The 11,951-nt window shown below is 44.1% G+C and overlaps 2 long non-coding RNA genes across 3 annotated transcripts; both read right to left on the bottom strand.

The window, feature by feature from the left end:
- Positions 1-5,039: 5,039 nt before the first annotated feature.
- LOC120438702 lies at positions 5,040-8,985 on the bottom strand. Of its 2 annotated transcripts, XR_005612059.1 has the most exons (6): positions 8,484-8,562; positions 8,329-8,375; positions 8,121-8,177; positions 7,278-7,322; positions 6,557-6,599; positions 5,040-5,916 (listed from the first exon to the last, which is right to left on the bottom strand). It is a non-coding gene; the product is annotated as an uncharacterized LOC120438702 (long non-coding RNA). The 2 variants fall into 2 exon arrangements; XR_005612060.1 differs by lacking the exons at positions 8,329-8,375; positions 8,484-8,562 and adding an exon at positions 8,802-8,985.
- A 970-nt stretch (positions 8,986-9,955) lies between these two features.
- LOC120438689 lies at positions 9,956-11,463 on the bottom strand. The gene is made up of 3 exons (XR_005612046.1): positions 11,442-11,463; positions 10,233-10,274; positions 9,956-10,134 (listed from the first exon to the last, which is right to left on the bottom strand). It is a non-coding gene; the product is annotated as an uncharacterized LOC120438689 (long non-coding RNA).
- Positions 11,464-11,951: the final 488 nt, after the last annotated feature.

Genomic DNA, 11,951 nt, shown 5'->3' with positions numbered 1-11,951 from the left:
CCTTAGTTATACTGCAATAGACAGAGGCTGCCGGGGATTCCCATGATGCATGTCTTTATCCTGTTTTCCTTCTCTCACCCCAACCGGTCGCAGCAGATGGCCCCGCCCCTCCCTTTTTTATGCTGCTGTAACACAAACATTTCCCCTGTGTTATCAATAAAGCATCTGTCTCTGATAACCTTTCAAATTAAGGAGATCAAGTATAAAAATATGACCTACCCACCTGTCAGGTACCTGCCACACGTTAATCAGCCATGATGGTTCTGTTTAAACAGGTGTAGGTGCTGACTGGGTAACGTGTCACACACTGAGCCAGCACACAGGAACAAAGGAGGCTGTGATGGTGATTTTAAGTTCATCTGTCTTTATAATTCTGTGATGCAGACACGATCTCACTCAGGTCCCTGAGATCTGATCATGTGTTCATGAGTCAGTCACAGCTCCACCTGTCACTGCACCACCACCTCCATCACTGATGTCTGTGCTCACACTCTGCTGTCACCTACTGTCTGTGTGTGGGTGTTACAACCAGCTGTCCTCACAGCCTCACAGCTGTCCTCACAGCTGGCTGTAACACCCACCTGTTGTAACAACACACCCACCTGTTGCACAGCGTGTGCAACAGGTGGGTGTGTTGGTGGGTGGATGTTATACCTTCAGCCTCATCGTGGTGTTATTTCTGTACATCAGCTAATTCTGGTCATTTTTAAAAGGCTTCAACAAACTGTTTCCAGCTTTGTTACATCTGAAACAGACTGAAGCAGGTCAGTCCACTCTGACCTCAGTCAGCTGACGTCTGCAGAATGAAGAAGCTGGTGTTTAAATGAGGTTTTCCCTGAATATGTCCTGATTGCATTGATGTGACTCACCTCTCATCACCTCTCTGCAGCTGACCAAGGCCTGAAGTTCAAGCTGTTTTACAGTTTTCACATTCATACTGATCATAAACAGGCGTGTTCATCACAGCAGTTGGTAAACAGCAGAATAATCTCTGTGATTCTGGATTAACATCAGGGATTATTTGTCTTTGGTCACTTTGTTTATCAGGCCTCTCGACATTAATATGCTCATTACCTACACCTTCATTCTCGCTGCACTGGTACCATCCAATGGAGGCTGTGCTCTTTATTCACCCGTTGCCATGGTGACCCCTAGGCGAGTCTCCATGTGTGTCACAGTATCAGACCCTCACTGTGAAACTCTTTATAATACGCCTCACAGCTGATCCCCTGTAATTAACAGGATTATGTGATATTTACCTGCAGACACTTACAGGTAGCACAGCTGTAGAGTCAGTCAGGTGTTACAGGTAACAGAGAAATACTGATATTGTCAATAGTGTGTGTTTCTATGGTAACTGTAGAACAGAGTAAACGTCTCCGTGTTACATGTCAGTATGCTGTAATTAAACAGGGTCTCCTTTCCTGCAACATACTTCCTGTTTGATCAGGAAATATTCAGTATTATTATAATATATTATATATCATATTCAATACTCTATAATATAATATCCAAATTTGAGTGAGTTATGTTTGTCAATATTGTGTTAGTATCACATTAATGTCGGTCCACCATCAGCATTAATATGATTCAGTAAAACTGATTTGGCTGCAGTTTTTAATAAATCTGGTTTTCAGCCCTGAAAAATGATAAAGATGGAAAATCATTTTAGAAAGTGACCATCAGGCCCACCTCTGTGACCTGAAGCTGTAAACATTCATGTTGGAGGTCACACTGTTATTGCAGTATCAGTTATTTATGTATTTTAATATTATTGCAGTATTAGTGATTTAATATCTGAGTCTCTGTGCTTCAATAATGAGCATCAGCAACAAAAATACAGGATCACTGGACTCATTTTTTTCTGTTGGCTGTGAAGAATTTTGGAAAAACTTTATTGTTCTGCAAACATTACCATCTGACCCTGAAACACCAGCAGTGCACCTGTCAGATTTGTATTGTTGATTGTCATTTATGCTTAGAAATATTTAACCATATATGCTTAGAGGTGTATAATCGATTGTGCAGTGATAGGATGTGTGATCCTTAATAGTCTGCAAAGGCTTTGTGTGCATTCCAGAGTGTTCTGGCATTCACACCCACATCCTGGGAGCATGGGAGAGGTCGTACCTTCTCTTATTGTTTTGTGGTGGGATAAACGTATCTATATCTGTTTTACTCTAAGTGCCTTTTATTTAGATGAACTGCTGGACTTCCAGGCCAGCAGGTTTAGGGAAGTTGCTTATGGGGTCACACTTTGACCCCACGCACACGCACACACACACACACACACACACACACACACACACACACACAGACAAGGTATTCTTTGTTCACATGTATACCTATGTAAGACGTTATATGTTAATGACCCTATGCATATTCATGTAATCACAATAAAAGGAGTGCTATGGGGAACCTGGCTGAGAGTCTGACGGAGGTCAAGTGGGTGGAACGACACTTGGCTTCAGGTAGGTTTCCCTCATGCATGAGTAGCAGTGGCGTAGTAGTGGAGAGAACTGAATCACAGATTTCGGGGAATCACAGTCCAGGAGCTCCAGACTGAGTCACTGACTGCATGTGATTTTCATTAGCATTAAAAATAATCCTCATATTTTAAATGATCTTAGTTTGTCCCATGACCTTTGACCCTCTGCCTGTGTAAACCATGTGTTTCTCCAACAAACAGGGAGCTGAGTGCACGCAGGCTAACATGCTGATCCCAACACACGTTTTTCCATAAATCTGAAGCTTCAAATCAAAGAAAAACAGTGTGTAGTTGGAGCTGAACATGTCACACAGTGGAAAATTGTGTTTTCATATTTTGTTTTGAATTAGACTGTGTATTGCTACATAGTGATTTTATTTGCATGTTTTATTGTTATAGTGCTATTGCATGATTGTTTATTGATGTTCTTATTGCATGATTTTATCCCCATACTTATACTGTGTTTTGTGTCGCTGTATAGCAGGGGTCCCCAATCCCAGTCCACGAGGGCCGGTGTCCCTGCAGGTTTTAGATGTTTCCTTGATCCATCACAGCTGATTTAAATGGATAAATTACCTTCTCAACATGTATTGAAGTTCTCCAGAGGCCTGGTAAGGAATTAATAATGTGATTCAGGTGTGTTGACCCCGGGTGAGATCTAAAACCTGCAGGGACACCGGCCCTCGTGGACTGGGATTGGGGACCCCTGCTGTATAGTATTCTTTTTTATTCCACTGTGGATTGGACAGATAATTGCGTGCACCTGTGAGGTGGGGGCGTGCCCCGAGGTGACCTATTGGCCGCCAAACGGACTTAAGGGAGATGGTGAGCGCAAAGAGAGGGAGAGAGACACATGAACAGCGAAGAACAGGAAACCGAACGTGGGGTGCAGACGAGCACATGTATAGAAGGACTGGCCTGCCTGTGAGGCGTCGCGAGACTTCCGGCGATCCAGTTCCGACGGACAGAATAGTAACAGCGGGAGGCGATGTGTGAAATTCACAGAAGGCAGAGGGGACGCCTCTGCCTGTATCAGGGCCGGGTTATGAGGGAAGCCGTGTGTGGGCGCGGAGAGCGGCTGGACTGCACACGTCACGCCGCCAGGTGGGGATAGAGCCTCCTCCTGGCCTTCTGCTGGCGAGATTTCCCCATCCCGAAGAGGAGCTCCCCTTCTCGTCTTTCAGCTAAGGAACATTTGCCCGAGTGTGTGTGTTGGACACTGGGAATAGAGGACTCTGGGGGGGGGGACGTTTTATCCTATAAAAAGGACATCCATTTAGCTTTGATTTTTTTAATTGTATTTTAATCTCTGCCGGCAGGACTTTTAGCGGGTTGTGAACATTTATTTTTTTTTATTGTATAGTGGGGATTTTAACTCTACTTGTGATTCTGGCTGTTCTTCTTTTAAAAAATAAATGGTGTGTTTAAAGCCGGCCCAGTGTCCGTACTCCGAGCGCTGATTCACTCTCTCCCCCTTTGCTTGTATGTATATAGACGTGGTGGCGAAGATTTAGGTCACCAGTTTAGCGGCTACAAACACACTGATGTGTAAATGTGTTTAGAAGCTTCAGAGCTTCAATGTTCAGTCGTGATGAACTCTGATGGATTTAGATGATCAGCATCTGCAGTTTTGCTCGTTTGATGATTATCTGATATTTATAGTATTTTAAAGCTGTATCTGTAAATTCAAACAGTCTTTGAATCCACTTAATAAGGAGATGATGATGATGATGATGATGATGATGATGTTGTGTTCTGCTGTCAGTGCTGACATCAGCTAAATCATAAAACTGTGGACTCCTTCATGATCATCTGATTGACCCATGATCCTCACGTTCTCCTCCTGCAGGAGTTAACTTGGATTAACTCCTCACTGAGGTTGTGTGAGGCAGGAGTCCAGCATGCATCAGCACTGCCAAAATGATCATCATGATTATTGTGTGATTTTAGAGACTGAAATGTTTTTATTGCACTCTAATTATTATTTTATTCAGTCTGATGATAATTTGTAAAAACTCTCAGTGTGACTACACACAGAGATATTTGAACAGTTCAGAGAACACAGAGTCTCTCAGACCTCAGACTGGACTTTGGCTCAGGACCAGGACTTGTTCCCTCAGCAGGGCTGTGGCAGCTCAGCACACCAGCAGGTCGGACCCACATGTGATGGAGCTCAGATCTGTAAATGTCTTACAATAAAGAGCTCAGAGGGAAAAGACAGACAGGGATGCTGATTCTTCCACTGACACAGGACAGATCTGATAATGATGACACAAAAGTTCACAAAACAAAGAGTTTTATTCATTTTATCCGATCAAACATTTAGAAAACATTGAAAAAAAATTTCATTGAGAAACAAATAGAAAAAGATTACACATACACATACACACACACACACACACACACACACACACACACACACACACACACACACACACACACACACACACACACACACACACACACACACACACACACACACACACACACACACACACACACACACACACACACACACACACACACACACACACACACACACACACACACACACACACACACACACACAGTTTCTCTTACAGGAAGCAGGTTTGAGTGAAACAGAGTTTGTTAATCCTCAGATGAAGGAAACTCCAGCCTTTTGGTCCCAGTAAGAAGGATAACCTGAACAGGGTCAGTTACCATGGCAACAGATGACACACATCCAGAAAGCCATAACTCCTGATCTTTAGTACAAACATGTAAAGAGTGTGAAGGAGAGCATGTAGGAGGAAAATGGAATGAACAAATATGGTCTGTGGACGATCAGCAGCAGCGCAAACTGGGACCAGCAGAGGGCGCTGTCGGCTCATCTCAGTGCTTCTGTGCTTTGACCTCACCTGCTGCACCTGCTGCACCTGCTGCTGCCTAAGTGTGTCTGTGTGGACATCAGAGGGGACAGACAGTAGTTGTGTGTGTCGCTCTCAGTGCATGTTAATGCTGCTGAGCTCACAGTGAGCGTCGACTCAGGCTCACATCCACGCTCTGTCACACAGACTCAGCTCTCTGAGGAGGTCACAGACCCTCATTCACACCTGTGTCCTCAGCTCTCACTACTGCTTCTGTCTGTGACTCAGGGGTACAGCGGGTCCCCACCAATCAGAGACTGTGGATTGGCAGTCAGAGGACCTCTGTGCTAAACAGTCTGCAGCCTCCATCAGTGTGAGAGTGTGTTAGAGTGCAGCACAGCGTCTGGTTGCAAGTCTGAAATCTGCATAGGTGACAACAGGAAACTCAGAGTTACTGAACCTGCTTCCTGAGCAGATGTTACTGTGTGCACAGGTGAGAGCTAACAGCTGTATTTAAAACAGACTAAAGCACAGACAGCATGAAGAAGAGGAGCAGAGGGAAGGATGAAGGTCCATCAGGCCCAGGGTGTCCTCAGCCTCCTGTTCAGAGACAAACATGATGTCAGCTCCTCACAGTCAGCCCATCTGATCTTAATGACCTTATAGTACAATAAGTAAAATGTGTTCACAGTAGATCACACACTCACAGATAAAAATCACAAACTGCTTCACAATAAAACCAGAAGTTTAAATAAAATAATAATATGAAACGATTAATTAATTAACAGCTTGTCTGTACAGAAATGCCTTCAGCTGCTTTTTAAAGACACTCAGTGGATTCAGCGTAAACACAGTGGAGGAGACGACCTTGGTGCCGCTGCCTGAAAAGCACAATCCACTCATGTTTTGAACCCAGTACATGGGACCAACAGTAACCTCTGACCTGAAGGCCTAAGTGCTCAGGATGAAGCGTGAGGTTTAAACAGGTCAGAGATGTACTGGGGAGCTTCACCCTGAAGAGATCTAAAATTTACTGGCAACCAATGAAGAGAAGCCAAAACTGGAGTAATGTTTGAGCAGAATGCATCAGCGTTCTGTACAATCTGAAGGCAATCCAAGGCTGACTGGTGGGAACAAGTAAAAAGACCGTTACAGTAATCCAAGGGAAGGGGCACATCCTCCACACTCCTCTTTGGTTCACGCCACACTGCCAGAAACACACACAAAACTCCAAACTCACACTCAGGGATTCAGGGCAGAATCAGGGACACGTCCAAGGAAATCTGCATACAAAGAAACAGGCGATTAGAATCAGTAACAACAAAGGCCAAGAGAATACGAGAGTAGAAAAGAGCCGACTGACACAAGTAGTAACGATCCAACAAACAGAAACACTGAGCCGATGCTCTAAGTAGTGTCTGGAGGAGTCAGGTTAATGAGCAGCAGGTAGGTTATCAAACATGGGTGTGTCAGCGTAGAGAATGGACCTCAGTCGTTGTTAGGCAAACAAAGAAAAGAAGTCAGTGTTCATCAGTCTGCTCCTGAATCTCTCCTGCTACAGCAGCAGCAAACCTCTCTGCGTTGATGATTGTTGGGTTTTCCTCTGTATGTATTATTCTAGGCCAGGGGTAGGCAACTCCAGGCCTCGAGTGCCGGTGTCCTGCAGGTTTTAGATGTGTCCTTGATCAAACACAGCTGATTCAAATTGCTAAATTACCTCCTCAACATGTCTTGAAGTTCTCCAGGGGGCTGGTAATGAACTAATCATTTGATTCAGGTGTGTTGACCCAGGGTGAGATCTAAAACCTGCAGGACACCGGCACTCGAGGCCTGACGTTGCCTACCCCTGTTCTAGGCTCTACCTTACAGCATGAAGCACCTTGAGGTGATTGTTGTGTTTTGGCGCTGTATAAATAAAATTGAATTGAATTGAAAACTTTACATCTGTGTGTAAATGTTACCTGCTCTCAGTGATGAATACACAACACCTGGATCAGCTGACTGCTCTGTAACACACACAGAAAAGCAACATAAGAGTGTGAAGCATCATACGTGTCCTGCAGTCATGTGTAGGTTCAAACTGCCAGAGGCAGCTCACATACATGAAGCTCCAACTTCTCACTCACTGCATATAAATTCAAAGAGTCCTTTCATCTCCTCCACCTGCTCTGAGCAGCCACCTGTCCCACACGTCTGTGAAGTTTCCTCCAGTAAATGATCAGAAACAGATCAACCCTCCTTTCTGTTCTTCCACATCAGTTACTTAGGAAGTGATTGACTCAGAGCTCTGTGGTCTTACCCCACAGCAACCCTGACACCAGAGCAGAAATCACCTTCCACTTCAGCCTCTCAGACTCTGGAACCCCTCCCACCCCAGATGTGAACTGTTTGTGACACCACCCTGACACGAGCTCCATCAGAACAGTTTCTTTCTCCCAGTCGTTGTAATCCTTTAGTCTCTCATCGGTGCTCATTCTGTGATATTAAACCTGTTAAACTGAGACTCGTCTCTTGCCAACAGTCCACTTTCTCATACCGACCCCCCTTCAGGTCTTGACTCAGCTGCTGGACTCCCATCCAGATGTTTGTGTTCTATGTACAGTGTCTTGAAAAAGTATTTATACCCCTTCATCCTGTAAAGTGTGGTGTGAATCTGTATTCAGCCCCCATTAATCTGACTACATTTTATATTTCCTACCTTCTTCCTTAATCTGCTGTTTTTCTCTCCGGTGTGCTGCACATTTATTGTTATGAAAAAAAACTGATCTAATAAAATTAACAAAATTCATTTTATTCGTTTGTACCTGCAGTGAGAATCCTCACGTCAGAGTAGACAACATCTGTATCAGCTTGATGTGTATCTGGAAAATACAAACACACTCAGGTCATGTTACAACTACAAACAGAGGAAACACAAACAGATGATGTTTAAAATCTGTAATCAGCTGCAGTCAGCACAGAACCTCAAACATACTGACTCATACTAAGTCACACTGACTGATACTGATTCACCTGTAATGAAGCAGACGTTTGGCAGTTTGTTGGTCTGGAGCATTCAGCTGTGTGTTAACACAATACCAACAATAAAGACAACAGTGATTTTAGAGATAACTTTGTTAACATTGTGGGAAGGTTTTTGAAGCCATTTCCAGACTAAGGTAACTGACCCCGAGGTCAAAGCAGACAGCCCTCAGAGGAAACAACAGAAACCCAAAACCTCAAGCCTCATCTCATCATTTCAGTCAGATGTTGCCAAACCTCAGTGTGATCACACTTCAGAAATAAGTCTGGTTGCTAAGCTAGCCTGCCTGTAGTCCACCTGTTTCACTCACTGAAACATCTGAAGCTTTATAAAACCAAAAGTACTCTTAAAGGAGCAGCTGAGATCAACCAAAATGGAAACACCTGGCCTCAGACTGTAGCAGCTGGGCTCCTTGTTGTGATGAAAAATAAAAGATCTCAGGTGAATGTGACAGAGGTCGTACCATTTGCTTCATTTTGCTTTTTGCAGTGGAAAAGAAGTTGAACTAGAACCAAGAGCAGAACCAGAAGAACCACAGGAACCAGGCCTGCTATGAGTACAGTGAGGAAGGAGGTGAGACCCTGAGGAGGTGATGAAGCAGTGTCAACAGAAGAGTTCACAGGAGGAGTGGAGTCTGAGCTCCTGTGCTGAGGAGGACCTGCAGGAGAGATGATGACAACGGTTCAGTCATTTTACCAGCAAGTCATGTCTGTAAACAGGAAGTGATGTCACTGTTCTGACCTCTGACCCTCAGAAAGCTCTGAGGAGACGATCCAAATGCGTCAGTAGCACAAGAGTAGAGACCTTCATCAGACTGTTTAACCCTTCTGATGACGAGCTCTGCTGCTGTTCCAGATCCAACAGGACGTCCATTAAAGGAGAAATAAGCAGCAGCTGTGTCACCGCTCCTCTCTCTGCAACGCAGTGTGACATCACTTCCTGTCATCACAGGAAGTGCAGGAATCTCTAGACTCGCACCTTTATCTGACAACAGAGACACAAACAGAGCAGAGTCAAGAGCTCCTCTCAGATGTGCTGCTTCCTGTCTGAATGAGCACCTCGCTGACTTCCTGTCACTGAGACGATCTGAGCAGGTCACACCTCAAAACATCCATCAGTCTGAACACATGCTGCCAAAATATTGGGACTGGGGTGGCTGTAGCTCAGGTGGTAGAGCAGGTCATCTACTGACCGGAAGGTTGGTAGTTCGATTCTTGGCTTCCCCTAGTCTGCATGCCAAATATCCTTGGGCAAGATACTAACCCTAAATTGCTCTCCGATGCATCCATCGGAGTATGAGTGTGTGTGTGAATGTTACTTAGAAAGCACCCAGAAAAAATGTGCTTGTGCGAATGGGTGTGAATGGGTGAATGCACAAGTTGTGTACAGCGCTTTGAGTGCTCAGAAGAGTAGAAAAGCGCTATATAAGAACCAGTCCATTTACCATTTACTATCTCACTGACAGACATGTAGCCAACATCTGGAAACATCTGCACAGAGACACTGGAACATCTCCCTGTCTGTACCTGAAACACTGATGGACACTTCATCGCTCTGCTGTCCAGATGAGTTCCCACAGAAGTAACTTCCATCAGAGGAGACGGAGCGATCCAGAACACAGGAGGAACCATGAACCCTCCCAAAGCCTGCAGCTGCTCCACAGTCCTCAGTGAGTCCTCCTCTGGTCCTCTTCACTGTCCATCCATCAGCTGTCTGTCCATCATCAACACAACTCAGATACACTGAAGAAGATCCTCTGAAGAACTGCTGAAGGTTTGGACTGACAGACAGAGACACTGGAGGACACACACACACACACACACACACACACAGAGTAAGTGTGTTTGTGTTCTTGTTGGAGTCTCACTGATTGTTTTCACTTCCATCAACTCACCTGCAGAAACAGTCGGTGCAGACAGCAGCAGCACACACACACCTGCAACAGGAGAACAGAGGTCAGTAAAGGTCAGAGGTCATTAGTTGCTAGGGACAAGTTACCCCTGGAAGGGTCATCAGAGGGAATTTAGTATTTGCATGAGACATTCTTCTTCCAAGCTCAGGAGTGTTGGATGTTATCTTATTGTGTAGTTTGTATTTTTTATATTAAGCTAGAAAGAGAATAATTTAGCTTTCAAACTGCAGCAGTTTGTCTCCTCATTAAAAAAAAAACCTTATGCTGATGAATTTTGCGGTGAACAGTGTCTGTGCTGATCTTGAGAGGACGTTTGGAGCTCCGCATTTTACGTGACTTTTACACACCAATTGTCTCCAGACTCGATGACTGTGTTCTGTGACCGTATATGGTCTTATACTTCCGGGATGAGCTGCTGTGGTTACTAAATGTTTCCACTGTGAAATTATTTCACTTAGAGCTGATTATGGAAAATTTATAATCTGTCTGTGGAGGTTCTCAGTCATCCACTTTATTGACATCCAGCAACACACTCAGACAGAAACTGTTTCACCCGAAAGACAAAACTCCAAAACACTTCTGCATCTAAAGGTCAAAGGTCACTCTTTGAGGATGCCAATGTTCACATTTTGGACAGAGAGGACAGATGGTTTGAAAGAGGCAACATTTAGAATAAAATAGAATAAAAAAGATTTTTCCAAACCAACGTGTTATGATCCTGTTACAGTTCTAGACTCACGTTCACTGAGCTCGTTAGAAAGATCCATTCTTTGACTAATGTTTCTAAAAGCAGTCTGCATGGCAGCTGCTGCATTTTATACACCTGTGGTCATGAGATTAAAAACACCAGATTTCACTGATTAATACTACTCAAACCCAGGCCAGCTGCTCTCAGCAATGCGATATATATCTACACCATCAACAGAGCTAATCCTGCCCAGGCTGTTATTAAGTACCAAAATTGGAGAAGGCATAGAGAGGGGATACACTAACATATGAAACTGGAAATGAGCACCGTGTGTTCTATTTATTTCAACAAAGTAACTTCTGATTACCAACTGTAACTGTAAAGGACTGCAGTTACCCATATTTTGTATTTTAAATACGTAACACCGGTACATGTATTCCATTACTCCCCAACACTGGGCAGATGATATCATGGATAAATGAGTAGATGAACGTTTGACTCACCGAGGAGCAGAGAGGCAGACGGGGTCTTCATGATGTCTGAATGGCGACTGAATGCTTTAAGTCTGAGCAGCGTAGACGTCTTCAGCTTCACCACTTCCCTGTTAACACTTTCACTGTCTGAGCAAACGCTCCACTGATGAGAAGCACGCCCACACAGTGTCCGGTAAGTTCCAACAACATTTTTACTTAATAAATGAAATCCTCATTTAAAACTGTATTGTGTATTTACTCAGGTTGTATTTGTCTAATACATACAATGTATGTATGCCGACCATACATACAATACACAAACATCACATTGGGGAGACAGGTCAGGCTAGGTAGCGAGGAAAAAAAACATCGAAATGTGTAACACAAAAGGATAATACAGGAATGCACAGATATCAACACACCATAGCACAATAAACACAGACAAGCAACATGGGAAAGAGTTCCAGTGTGTACATCTGATCTGGGACCGCTGCAATCTTTCGACTGCGCCTCCAACTGACCCGATGTCCACATCAGAGG

This window comes from Oreochromis aureus, linkage group 3 (genome assembly GCF_013358895.1).
Source record: "Oreochromis aureus strain Israel breed Guangdong linkage group 3, ZZ_aureus, whole genome shotgun sequence".
NCBI lineage: Eukaryota > Metazoa > Chordata > Actinopteri > Cichliformes > Cichlidae > Oreochromis > Oreochromis aureus.
The sequence above is the reverse complement of the archived record's forward strand: the minus strand, read 5'-3'. Positions and strand labels throughout refer to the sequence as shown.